At 42.0% G+C, this 12848-nt stretch overlaps 1 protein-coding gene across 1 annotated transcript in view; it reads right to left on the reverse strand.

The window, feature by feature from the left end:
* LOC144888215 (galactoside alpha-(1,2)-fucosyltransferase 2-like) overlaps positions 1–12848 on the reverse strand; it is a 142096-nt gene that overhangs the window by 20150 nt on the left and 109098 nt on the right. The window lies entirely within an intron of this gene.

A 12848-nucleotide genomic window follows, 5' to 3' on the forward strand; every position in this document is an offset into this window, starting at 1 on the left:
AACATCATCCTGCCTGCAATTCCCTGTGTGAGTGTGACCGGTCCCGAGTCTGGGCTTTTAAGAATAAGACTGCTTAAGTTCTGCTCTGTGTCTCTGCTTCTACCGATCATTGTACATAATATTGGGGATAATAATTAAACCTGTGTTCTTCCTTCCATTCGATTGTTCTCGTGATTTCCATCATTGGCTAAGCGTGGTATGAGTAAAACCGCTCGAATCGGGGTCCAATACTAACGGTGACTGCACGGACCACATGGTATGCAATCCGCTCGGTGTACTCAAATTACACGTGGCTCGTGCGAGGCTTGGTTCCCCACTTCCGTGGCGGCGCGGGTATCTAGGTACGAGCGAAACTTGGTCCCGAAACCATAACTTGCGCTTGCCCGGAAGAGGCGTTTCAAGTCTCTCGGTTACGCCAGGCCCAGAAGGAACAAGGGGCTTAATCCCCCCCTGGTAAGGGTAAGAAGGGCAGCAGAAAACCATAACAATTGGTGTCAGGAGTGGGATTTGGAACCCTAACAAAATTTTTTTTGGACGAATTGGCTCCAAATTGCGAGCGGACAAAATTTAGTATAAAAACCAATTTTATATTCGTACCATGGCTCGTCAAGGCGGCCGAATGCCGGTGGGGGTAGATGAAGAGGAGAAGGTAATGACTCAGGACCCACAGGAAGAGTTGGTAGACGAAGGGAGAATTGAAGAGGGGCCGGCATTATGGGTAGAAAATGGCAGCGCCTCGCACGTGGCGGCGAGGGCCGAGCCTGCTGCGCTAGTGGGGCTTATGGACATGCAATTATTACTGAGACAAATGTTAGCGCTCGTGAACGGGAACATTGATCAAATGGACAGGAGGACAGAGGCGAGACGTGAGGAGAATAAAAAGATGAGTGGAAAAATGGACACCGAAATAATCGAATCCAGGTGCAACATGGACACAATGGGGGAGGACATTGGGCACAGGTTGAGCGAAGAGGTCGCATTGGGACGCAACGGGGTGAAGCGATGTGAGGAGCGCGTGGAGAGCGAGCTTGGGCAGAGCACAGCTAAGTTGACCGGGGATATAGAAATCGCGACGCGGGGTGTAGAAAAACCAGCGATCGTCAAATTGGATAAAGAAATGTCGGGAGCGCCGGGGAATGTCGAATTGGAAGACGAAATTTTATGCACGCCGGCGGTCGTCGAAGAAATGGTTATAATTGAAATTGAAGAGACGGGAGAAATAGGAGATAAATCGCGGGAGAAAGAGATGGCATTTGTACAAAGTTTGTATTTGCATCCTGATGTCGTGCTTGTTAATGAAATCAAAAGTTTACAAGTGCTGGCAGAAAAAGAGGTCCCCAAGGTGAGTAGAATTAATGGCGCGAATGTGTTTGGCGCGAAAAGGGTTTTGGCGCGCTTGGGAAAGAAACGAAACCCGGCCGTCGTGGAAGGTCCATCGTGCAGTGTACGAGGGCGACTGGCGCGCGTGTGAGAGAAAAGTGTGCACCGGAGCGTGGGTGTGTGTGAGAGAAGTGTGTTACAGAGTGTGAGGGAGAATGCACACCGGACTGTGTGCCGGAAGAGTGTGTAACAGGAGAGTGTGTTACAGAGTGTGCGAAGGAGTGCACACTCGAGAGTGGGGAAAAAGAGTGTACGATGATTGGGTGTGTACCAGGAGAGTGCACACCCGTGGGCGTTACGGAGTACGTAATGAGAGAGTGTGTAACGGAAGAGTGTGTGCCAGGGTGTGCGTGAGGGTGTGCGATGATTGGATGTGCAACAGGAGAGTGCACATCTGTGGGTGTTACAGAGTGTGTAACAGAAAAGTGTGTTACCGAGTGTGTAATGGAAGGTATGAGTGCAACCAGGTGTGCAGGTGCGAGTACGGTGTGCAAGGGAGAATGCACAACAGAGGACGTGGAAGGAGAGTGTGCGGTAACAGAATGTATGGGAGGGGCAAGGATGCCTAGGTGTGCGAGTGCGGAGTGGGTCGCGAGTGGTGAGAACACGGCTCAAGCATCGACACCGACCGGGGTAGCATTTAGCGCGACGGATAGCCGACGTGAGCCCTCGGTGAGTTGTGTGCAACGGGGACCGGCGGGGATCGATGCCGCAGCGGTTTCACAAGGACCGCCATGCACGACCCATGCCGGACCCCGCCCTGTATGGTTGGTGCCGCGCCGTGGTGGCAAAGGCAAACGGCAAGGTTCAAGGGGAGGTAGGAGATTTCGGAGCCGCGCACCTTTGCGGGTGCGATGCTCCGACCATGGGCGGTTGGGGACCATCGTGCGTGGGACCGCGAGGCCCCGTGCAGAGATGGAGCCCTGAACCTCGGCTCATCCATGCCTTCCCCTTTGGATCGAAAATGCCGGACGGACCCATCCTACAGGAGACAAACCTACCGCATGGATCGCTCGGCCTTTCGAAGCCGAGCTGTGACGACGTACATCCACATGGAGAGGCTTGAGTATAGTGGACTGATGGAAATAGTGTACCCTACTTGGAGGAATGGTGGTTTAACCATTCCTCACATGATCAGGGCCCATGAGCATTATATTAGGGGGATGGCAGTGACAGGCACATGGGGGGCCAGCGATGGTTACCTCCATGGGGCACCGAAGCTAGCCGAGGGAGGGCTAGGATAATTGTTCGGGATTTAGCAGACTTAGAGACATGAGAGTTAAGTAGTGACACTGTACTGTAGTGGGGACTTATGTAGATTAGATGGTTGATCATGACGAAGGGAGTGCATAGTGTAACGGGATGATGGGGAAGCACGAGTATTAGGGGAAAAGCAGTTAGATGGATGATGCTGTGTGTGTGAGGAATTGTGTGAGAATAAAAGGAATTGAGTGTGGAAGACAAATGGAACTGTGTTTGAGGTGTGCGAGGAAAAAGGTGAGTAAGCACAAAAGGTGTGCTAGAAAAAAAGGTGTGCGAAATAAATTGGGTGTGAGAATATTTGGTGTGGAATGCTTGGTGTGGGAATAAAAGGTGTGGAATGCATGGTGCAAAGGATTGAATGGGGGAAGAGTGGAACCCATTCGCGAAAGCCCAGGGGGGTAGTGTAAACCCAGGTAAAGGGTATAGGCAAAATTTGTATGGATATTGACACCTGTGGTGCGGGTAGTGGCAAAGTAGTGCTTTGGAGGGTGCGTGAGACTGTGAAATGGCTGGGCGTGTGGTTTAATTGGTGAGTATGGTTATTGGGGCACTCCGCCACTGGTAGTGCGTCGGCCAAGTGAGGCCACAGGTAGACTCTGGGAGCCAGTTAGGGTAGCTGTGTGTTGTTGAGTGGGGCCCGAGGATCCAAAGGAAGGACCCGGGTTGCCCAATGCCAAGGTGGGCATCATGGGGTAAAGAGCCAGGAGGGGCCTTCCCCAGTTTAGGTAGTCGCAGGAGCAGGTAAGCTCGGGTGGCGACTTCAGTGGCCGAGGTGCGCAGGTAGTTGGACCTGCTAGTGGAGCCACATGACCCAGCCTCGAAATTGTGCAAGGGCACAGAGTGAAAATTTGAGGGAGTGAGACCCAAATTTCAAGGGCACTGCAGAGTGGCCAATGGGAATTCGGTTTTTAGAACCACATAGTTTAAAGAGGCCGATTGGCAGGGCAAGACCCCGGGTAGGTTAAAAGTAAATGACAGTAGTGTAGTTAGGAAGAGAAATCCCCTTTGCGCCATCCACAGCCATTCACCAAGAGGACGAAGCTCCACACCAACGCTTGGTAAACTGATTGAGTAAGTGAGATGCATCAGGACGTAATGAGACATTGTGTTTGTTCCATTCCTTCCTTCCTGGGAGGAATTGGGGGACGAATTTGGATTAGAGGGGGATATGGGAGACATGACGTAGAGACGAATTTGTAAATACAAGGAAGGGCTAGGGTAGTGTAAGCCGATGATGGGGGGTATGGACGGCTAGGGACGAGCCTGCTCTGCTCGCTCTTCCGCGCCCCTTGTGCTGCATTACCTTGTGTTGCTGTGTACATTTGCACCCTTTCCGCTTTGCTGGTCATGATTTGTCTCTCCCCCACCCCAGGACCATTTTGGAGGTGGAACTGTGCAGCACCATCCACCTGTGCAGCATTCCTTGCTGCACCTTGCTACATATGTGCAGCATCCCTGCTGCACTTTGCTACATCTGTGCAGGCAAACGGCGCAGCACTTTGCTGCCATATCCTTTAGTATAACTTTGCTGCACCTGTGCAGCACCTTGCAGCCACAAACACTTTGCTGCACCACACACATTATGGACCACAAGGTTTGTGGCCTGGCACCTCTGCTGTGCAACACTTTGCTGCAAAATCACCTTGCATCTTCGGACCACTTGTTTTGAGTGGCATGAATGTCACGCAGTTGGACCACATAAGATTGGCCCTGCTTGGCAAAGAAATAAAAGCATTTTGTTGTGCATTTTTATTATGGTGTGCTAGGGACGAGAAGATTGGTAAGTTTAATTAGCCCTGAAGAGCAGGAATGGCCTGTATGCCGGTCCGGGGGCTAGCCGGTTGATATATGCACACAGAAGATGCAAGAAGCAAGATGTGAGAAGCAAGCAGCAAATGTGAATTTTTGAGTGTGTTTTTTTGTATTTTGCTGTGCTTTTCTCTCCCCTCCAATCTTCTCTTTCAAAAAGGACAGGTCCTGGGTCATATAACTGTAAATAAGGTCGTTTTTTGTGCTTGTATATAAAATGCTGCCCACCGGCTCTATGTTTAGTTTGACAAATTCCGGATTCGGTTAATTGTGGGCGTGATTCTGTTGGAGTCGCTACTCAACGCAATAGGTGGGACATATTTAGTGTTTTTAAAACTGTCACACCCATGGGTTAGAGTAAATGTTTGAGGGAATCACATCTATATGTCACATGTAAAAGTAAAAGTTAATTTCCAGATCATTCTCAAAACCGGTCGTTCCATTTTTTTGTTGTTGTTGTTAGGTTCGACTCGGGGATGAGTCTGACGAGGGAGAGGGGTAGTGTTGCGGTTTTGAGTTTTGTATAATAAAGGTTAAATTTCCCCCTCATAGTTAGTCACACAAACAACACGTAGCCTCGCGAGAATTTAGTTATTTCATAGTTTGTGTGAGAATAGTCCTTTTCCTGTGTTAGTTTTGCGTTGAGTAGAGTAATGAGAGTAGGTCCTTCTCGCACTTCCATTGCCTTATCCCGCCTCCATTGCCTTATGCCTCTTACGCCTCTTTATGCTGCTTTAGTTTTTTGGCGCAAATTAACACGAGGCCGGCCTAGTAAATCGAGCAGGGACCGAATGAGGGCGGCAGAGAAGCTGATGGTAAGCACGAGCCGCCAATCAGACCTCGCAAGGTGTGGCTGCAGCACTGCGTCACAGGGCATGGTTGGAAGGTTCGGGAAGGCTCAGGGCGTGGCAGATATAAGCCATTGCGCAAAGCCACCAGGAGCAGTAAGTGGAGGTCAGCAGTAAGTGGAGTCGAGCGTCGAGCAAGGATTTGGCGGTGAGTTGGCATTGAGTGAGGAGTTGAAGGAGCGCGGTCAGCAGTAGAGCTTGAGAAATAAGAGATCGGAGAAAGACGCGCATGATGCAAGATACACGCTCGTATGAAAGTGACGCTTGGTTGAGCTTGAAGCCGAGCCGCTATAGTACATTGAGTTATGCGAGTGATAGCGCGCTGGTTGCTAAACGAGCTGTGGAACCGCCAGCCGTGCCGAGAGACGTGGACATTCCTTCCCGCCTTCCTGCCTCATCATCTGCCTTTTGATCGGGAGACGCGCTAAAAGGATCCTTCCACCGCCTGCTTGGCATCGTCGCGGGACGTGCTGTGACCGAGGAGAGCCAGACGGGGCCGTTCCTGGACGACCAAGTTGGCGCGTTTGGCCTGAACATCATCCTGCCTGCAATTCCCTGTGTGAGTGTGAACGGGCCCGAGTCTGGGGTTAAGAATAAGACTGCTTAAGTTCTGCCCTGTGTCTCTGCTTCTACCGATCATTGTACATAATATTTGGAATAATAATTAAACCTCTGTTCTTCCTTCCATTCGATTGTTCTCGTGATTTCCATCATTGGCTAAGCGGGGTATGAGCAAAACCGCTCAAATCGGGGTCCAATATTAACGGTGACTGCACGGACCACGTGGTATGCAATCCCCTCGGTGTACTCAAATTACACGTGGCTCGTGCGAGGCTTGGTTCCCCGCTTCCATGGCGGCGTGGGTATTTAGGTACGAGAGAGACTTGGTCCCGAAACCCTACCTTGCGCTTGCCCAGAAGAGGCGTTTCAAGTCTCTCGGTTATGCCAGGCCCAGAAGGAACAAGGGGCTTAATCCTCCCTTGGTAAGGGTAAGAAGGGCGGCAGAAAACCATAACAATATCATTCATATATTCATCTGGATTTTGAAATATTCTTGTATCTGTAATTATTTTTCTCATAATAGGATACCAATAACATTTGTTGATGATTTCTAAAAGAGTTTTATATTTCATAACTTTTAGAAGTTGATTTTTATTTAATATTTTAATCAAATCTTCTTTTGAGGATTTATCAATATCACTGTAAGGCCAGTCCTTAATTACAAAATTCCCATATCTTTGTTCTAATTCATAAGGAATGTAATATCTAACACCCTTTTTTTGTAAGTATCTTTGAATACAAAAATTATAATTCTCTTGTAGTCTTCTCCCTGCCATTTATGGATAAAAATAATTCATGTTTCTGAAATATATGTGAGATCAATATTATGACAGGTAATACCACCCCATCTTCCAATAATTGTTAAATCGGTTTGTATTCCTCGGCTTTCTATCTTTATCCGATTTCCTTCCTTCTTTGTCATATAAACGATCACTTCGCCATCATATAATTTTCTATTCTTGAAATCGTGTAATTGTTGTCTGTTATTTATGCTTCCACATATCTCATTATCCACACCAAGTCGGTAATATTCTTCGATCTGAGAATTATTGAAATCGTGTAGGTCTTGTAGGTTTATTGAAAAAGCCTAATTATACCCCAAATCAGGTATAACATACCCCCATTTTTCTATTCTCATATTAACTAAGCGTCCTTCTTCAAAGAATTCAATTTCAAGTGGATTGTTAAATTTAATAAGGAAAGGTGTATGGTTTGCAGGACCAGATGTTGTGGTTGTAAATTCTACTTGTTTGATAAAGAGGGCTGTCGAATATTTTGTTAAATCAATGAACCCCACTCGCATAACTCATTCAACCCTGTTGAATCATTCACATCTGTGGGGCTTGGATAATTGATTAATTTATAAGTATTTTTCATATTAATATTTTTTGTTATATTATATTTTTGTCATTCAGCCTGTGCCTTTGTGTAATAATTTGATAAATCAATATCCAACTTTCGGGATACTCCAAAGATAGAACCATCTTTTCCAACATGTCATTTATATTAGATTAAAAACGACATCATAAAAATTTTCATTATTATTGAGTTGAAATAATACATATAAACATAATTGACCACAACATTTAGATTTAATGTCTTGGACTTGAAATGTTTGATAAACACCATTCTGTAAGAATTGTATTACTTCAACAGGTGGTGGTATACCATAACTATCAAAATAATATTTATCCTGGCTATTATGAATACAAACCCAATGAGAACCATTCTGTGTGTCTAAATTCATAATAATATTCTTTGTATTCTTAGATAACTTTGTTAATTCATCTCTCATACAAATAACCACATTATCAATTTTAAGTTTTTTACAATACTGAGCAAGTTCTACATTTGACGTTGTATTCTTTCCAAATTGTTGAAACCATTTATCCATTTATTTATGAGAAAGATATAATCCATTACCCCTGTTAGTTAATTTAACACCTACCTGTGTGAAAGAAGAAAGCATATCTCCAACTAACAATCTCGCTTTATCAGGTAGGCTTTCAAGCTTTTCAGCAAAATCTACAATTCCACCACTTCAACTAATTTGTTTCTCCAACTCCTTGTTATGTCTTTCCAATTCTTTTTGAGCCTGTATTTGGGCCTTCCTTTCTTTAGCAGTTTTTACCACTGCTGAAATACCACCCGTCAATGCTCCTGCTGCACTTAAACCAGCAAATAAAGGAATTAGAAATGTAAGAAATCCTCCTCTTGTCTCCTTTATTGAATATTTCTTCAACATAGGTTTTGACATTTTAAATGTAAGTGAGCCAGTATCATTTAGTGTTTTCACCTGCTCTCTTGTGAGCAAAACATCAATTATTTCTATGCCTTTTCTTTGAATTGTATAAACATTAATAATACAAGGCTTTTGATTTTGAATACAAGACAATAGTTTATTAAGATTGATTTGATTAATATATACCCCAGTTGGTTCTTTCCTACTCCATTATTTATTAGAAAAATCTATGTGATATTAATCATAACACCATTATCTGTATTAATCTGCAATTCTGTTTCTTCCAAAAGCAAACAATATGTATCAACTTCTTCACTCTCCCCTCTTTCAATGTATAGAGAAGTATCCACCCTATTAGACTTTATGGTTTCCTTTTGAGAACTCAGGTCAATTGCGTAGATTGTATGAAGTTTTTGGAACGCATTCATATCCAAAATAGGATCTTTATTACCATTGCTTTCACACACCTTTTGGTAAGACTTGTAGGCTTCCGCATAATCTTTTTTTTTTCCAATCAATTTCCAATCTATCTTGCGTGTAAAATGTACCATCCAGAGAAACCCAAAGTTGTTTCACCTTAGCATTATCACTCAGCGCATTATTCTTATCAGTACCTTCAACTCCATCTGGTTTCTTAAAAATGAGCCATAGGTATCGTGGCTTTCCTTGAAGAACACCCAAATTCCAAGTGTAGGTAGTGTGTTCCAGTTTAATGTGTTGACATCTTATTTTGAGGTATGTTACATTTAGCCGCTTCTTTGAGTTAAGTCTTCCATTCAACATCTCTTCCGTTTTAAGATTAGGAGTACATTCACTAATATACCAACATAAATCATTAATAACAAATTTATTATTATCACCAAAAGCATGAGCAGCCACAAAAAGCAATCTATTTACATTATCATTCCTTTGTAGTTGAAATCGAATTTTAAGTCTATACAAAACTTTATCATAATCACAAAATCCAAATATACCCTTAAGGGGTACTGCTGCGGTAAAACTATTCTCTTCTTTGGTATCATCCTTATACATTGCCTTTCTTTGTCTATAACCAGTGTCTGCATTTGTTCCCGTTGACATATCAGGAATAAAACCTTCAACAGCTCCTTTACCCATTCTATCACCTAATGAATATAGTGTAAATTTCATCATATCAGATGTAGCAGAGACATAATCAATCGCTTCAACCTCTTGTGTTCCAATATACAGGCGGACACTATCAAACATTTTCCAGAAGAAATCATTTACGAGTGTAGCATTTGTGTTATTTGCAGCCTCAGTGAATTTAAATTTACACAACAAGAAACTGTCAGCTTGATTCAAGTAAGTTTGTTGATTATTTATTTCAAAACTTTTTGTTCCGTTTGAATTCCAGTCTGTTCCTGTTATAGCATCTACCTTATAATAGTCTTCCTTTTTAGTGGAGGTTGAAATGATAATCATATCATCCAAATCATAAATACTATCAATCGCTTCCACACTTGAATTTATTTAGTAAAAAAAAAAGATGCTAAAACTTTTGAAACCCTGACCCAAGTATTTGAATGTTTTTTTTTGTCATTCTTGTGAAGATAGTTTAGTTTTGCCTTTTTATTTCTTTGATTGCTTGTAACTTATGAGACTCCTTTTGAGCATCTTTTATACTATTTATAGCACCTGCTACATTTCCCACGGCAGAAGCAGTTGAACCAATTAGGTCTTTATGTTTAAGAATGGTTAAACCAATACCCATTAGAGTATCAATTATTCCATCTCCTTTATTTCTAAATTGATGTCCTACACCCCGTTGTCTCTTAGGTTTATAGTGCCCTCTGCCAAGAAACATACCTTCACCCTTATGGTATGGTGAAAGGTACATGCCTTCCCCATCTTTTGTAATTATTTTATATTTTCCCAACTCGTGTTTTCTCACAATCATTGTATTTATTTATTGGAAAACTTCACGTAGGTGAATTCAGATGGATGTAATTTCTTCATTAAAGGAAATCATGTGATTATCTTGATCGGTTATCCGAAAATTTGGTTATCCTATCCTAATCCTAAATCATGAAGCTGGAAGGTGTGAAAACATTTTGCTACCTCGGAGACATGCTGAATGGCGAAGGTGGATCAGACTCGGCAACGGTTGCTCGAGTGAGATGTGCATGGAAGAAGTTTCGGGAATTGAGTGGCGTGCTGATGATGAGGGGAGTGTCGTTGAAGCTGAAGGGAAAGGTGTATGCTGCATGTGTGAGAAGTGTTATGATTTATGGGAGCGAGACATGGGTAATGAACGTAGAGCAGCAACGAAGGTTGGAAAGGGTGGAAATGCGAATGGTTCGACGGATGTGCGGAGTATCGTTGAGAGAGAGGAAGACAAATGATGAATTGCGAAAGATGATGGGAATAGAGCCTGTGATTTATGCTGTGAAGAGGAACAGGTTGAGATGGTTTGGTCATGTGTTGAGGAAGGATGAAAGTGACTGGTTGAGAAGAGTGATGGAAATGAATGTAGAAGGAAGTAGAAGACGGGGAAGACCGAGAAAGACTTGGCTAAAGATGGTGGAAGAAGAAATGCGGGCAAGGGGGTTAACAAGGAGAGATGCAGAAAATAGGGCAAAATGGAGAAGATTGTCATGGGGACCGCAAGGCTAACCCCCGCTCTAGCAGGGAAAATGGCCTTTAAAATGCATGTTGTTGTTGTTGTTGTTGTTGGTTATCCTAAAATTTACTCTGTATATGGTTTTTCCTGACACAGGTAAATAGACAAGATTTTTTGGTTCCATATTGAATTCATAACCAATCGGGGTTGAGTATGCGCTGAATGAAAATATTGTATTTGTTCTTAGTTCATCGTTATAAGCACCATCAATCAAATCACAATGAATTAACACCGAATTTATACCGGAGGATATTTGAATGACATTATCACTGTAAAACATCCCGTTAGTTTCAATCTTTTTTGAAGAGAACCTAATAGCTCTCTGAATGAATTATATCAATCGTAAAATAAAAGTATTGGCATTGTTTCTTATTGAGCGATGATGTAGTTGAAGGTATGATTGACTGAGATAAATGCAATTACAAGAATAATGTCTCCCTCTTGTATAGTAGCTATCCATAACCGTTTGGTTTCTCTCATTAACGCAATCACCAAAGATAACGAGGTTTTTTTTGGTTTATCTAAATCTTGGGGTGAAGGTATATCATCCGTATTATCACTGAGAATACAAGTTATGGGTTTTGGTTTTGGTTTTGATTTCTGTGTATCACAAAATAATAGTTGTATTATATCTTCAATGTTATAATTATTTAGTTTTTTTGAAGATTAAATAAACTGCTTATATCTTCTTTTTGAAGGCTCGCATTGAAACCTTGGGTGAGTAGTTGATACTCGGGTCGAAAACTTGACTTTGTGAAAATTATTAAATTATCATAAACTAAAAAGTTGGGGTTAAGGAGCATCTTTAAAAGCAAACAGGTTTTTGCACAACCGCTTGAACCAACTATTAGACATCTTAATGAATTTGATAGAATTTTATGGTTGTTAAGTTTCATCTTATTTTCCCAAATGGGTAAAAAAAATCATTCATTTATATATTTGGAAAACAAGTCATGTAATTTTTTATGAGCTTTTTTAGAAACTATATTTTATCCTGAGTTCAGGTTTAATTTCAAGATTATTCATTATTTTATTTATATAATATCTTGGATATTTCCCTGAAAATGACAATTGTGAATAGCAAATAACATTAAACCCCTATACAGTTCTTGAATACAAATAGTCCCTTCCCTTGTAAGAAATGGTGTATTATCATCATCATACTTAACATTCATTTCCCTTGTTAAACTTGGAAATTAATTCATTTTTGGTGTAATTTTAAAATAGTTATATTTATTTTTATATTTTTTATGATCATTAATTAAAAGATAATCACAGAATAAACATTGTTTATGGGCTTTTGACTCTGTGTTTAATCCTCTTCTTTCACAAGCCGGACAATCCTCTAATTTATCATATGGAGAATCAGGGAATTCAAGAGGCTCAATATCTGGTATGTCATTTGGATTTATCATATTTATATAGTAAAAGATTACTTAAACTAAAAATCATCAGTAGTAGTAGTAGTAGAAGTAGTAGTAGTAGTAGTAGTATAATCATCATCTTCATCTTCACCATCTATAAAACTACTTTCATAGCTATCATTAGAACACAAACTCTCACTATAATAACTGTCTTATGTTCCAATAGAGATACTATCATCGCTATCATACTCCCCAAAGTCTTCACTTGAATAAAAAATAAAAAAACCACCTTTAGAGGCCATTTTTTCCCCGCAAGCGGAGGTTGGCCTTTTTCGGGGACCGTGGTTGTTGTTGTTTTTCGGTCCCCTTTTTGAAGCAATGTTTTACGGCCGGATGCCCTTCCTGCCGCCAACCCTTTTTGTCGCCTTTTACGACAAGCAGGGAATTACCAGTGAACTGGTACTCAATTAGCCGACCTCGGAAGGATGACAGGCTGAGTCAACCCCCCTGGCGTTAATTCAGCGATCGACTGGGATTCGAACCCAGGATCCTAGGATCCTAAGCTGGCACCCTAGCCGATAGCCCAACACCAGGGCACCAGGGCACTTGAATAATGACTCATATTTAATTAGCAGAAAAAAATATTACCATCTATATCCATATACTTTTTTTCGTTAACAGATTCAACTACTATATCTCTAATATTAAAGGTAATTTTAAAATGGTTCCTAACTACTATT

This window comes from Myxine glutinosa, chromosome 5 (genome assembly GCF_964187855.1).
Source record: "Myxine glutinosa chromosome 5, kmMyxGlut1.1, whole genome shotgun sequence".
Taxonomy (NCBI): domain Eukaryota; kingdom Metazoa; phylum Chordata; class Myxini; order Myxiniformes; family Myxinidae; genus Myxine; species Myxine glutinosa.